The 1,114-nt window shown below is 52.2% G+C and overlaps 1 protein-coding gene across 1 annotated transcript in view; it reads left to right on the plus strand.

Moving 5' to 3' along the window:
- Window positions 1–1,114, plus strand: part of elmo3 (engulfment and cell motility 3) — an 18,816-nt gene that overhangs the window by 562 nt on the left and 17,140 nt on the right. The gene's annotated exons all lie outside the window — the stretch shown is intronic.

Consider the following 1,114-nt stretch of genomic DNA (forward strand, 5'->3'; position numbering starts at 1 on the left):
GGGGGGGTCCTTCGTCCTACTGAACCGGCCCAGATTCTGCTGAGGTTCTGGGTTTAATGAAGCAGAACCTCCCTGTTTAAACTGAGATCCAGTTTAGTTCCAGTCAGTCCAGTTCATCCCCGTTCATTGGTGTGGTTTGCTTCTCCTCAGCAAGTATGTGGCGACAGTGGAAAGGAACACCTTGAAACCCATCAGAACCAGAACCTGGATCAGATGTCATAGAGGAGACCCGGGGAACCTGACATCTGATCACGTTCTGACTGAAACGTGATTAATGTCAAGAAACAACTCGATGTTTACAAAAATCTGCTGGTGGGACACTTTGAACATCCAGGGGCGGCCGGGGGCGTGGCTACACGGGGGGCGTGGCTACACGGGGGCGTGGCTATGCCCCTAAAGAAGACTAAGGCCTCCTTTAATAAATAAAGGTCAAACATCAGTTTTCTTCTTCAATCAAGAAGGTCATGAAACCCAACAAATTATTACATAAACAAATAATAAATATATCATACATATCAAATGTTCTAGAGTTCACTCTGATTTGACCCAAAACATAATTGATCTGAACCAGAAACGTCCTAATATTTCTAATATTTTGGTGCCAGAAAGACCCAAGATCCTTCCTACAGTCGGTGGGCCGAGTTCAGAATGATCTGGTTAATGATCTGCATGGCGGAAGTTGAGCTTCTGTTTGGACTCTGACTCCAGCAGGAGGCGGAGCTTCAGCTGCTGCTCTGCTGCAGGTTTCAGCAACATGGAGGACAAGCCTGGACCGGCGGGGGCACGTCGAGAAACACGCTGCAGACGCTCTGGCCCTGACTCTGGCTCTGGCTCTGGTCCTGGTTCTGGTTCTGGCTCTGGTCCTGGCTCTGGTCCTTGCTCTGGCTCTGGTCCTGGCTCTGGCTCTGGCTCTGGTTCTGGTCCTGGTCCTGGCTCTGGTCCTGGTCCTTGCTCTGGCTCTGGTCCTGGCTCTGGTTCTGGTCCTGGTCCTGGCTCTGGTCCTGGTCCTTGCTCTGGCTCTGGTCCTGGCTCTGGCTCTGGTCCTGGCTCTGGTCCTGGTCCTTGCTCTGGCTCTGGTCCTGGCTCTGGCTCTGGTCCTGGCTCTGGTCCTGGT

Source organism: Poecilia formosa, unplaced genomic scaffold (genome assembly GCF_000485575.1).
Source record: "Poecilia formosa unplaced genomic scaffold, Poecilia_formosa-5.1.2 Scaffold449, whole genome shotgun sequence".
NCBI classification, from domain to species: domain Eukaryota; kingdom Metazoa; phylum Chordata; class Actinopteri; order Cyprinodontiformes; family Poeciliidae; genus Poecilia; species Poecilia formosa.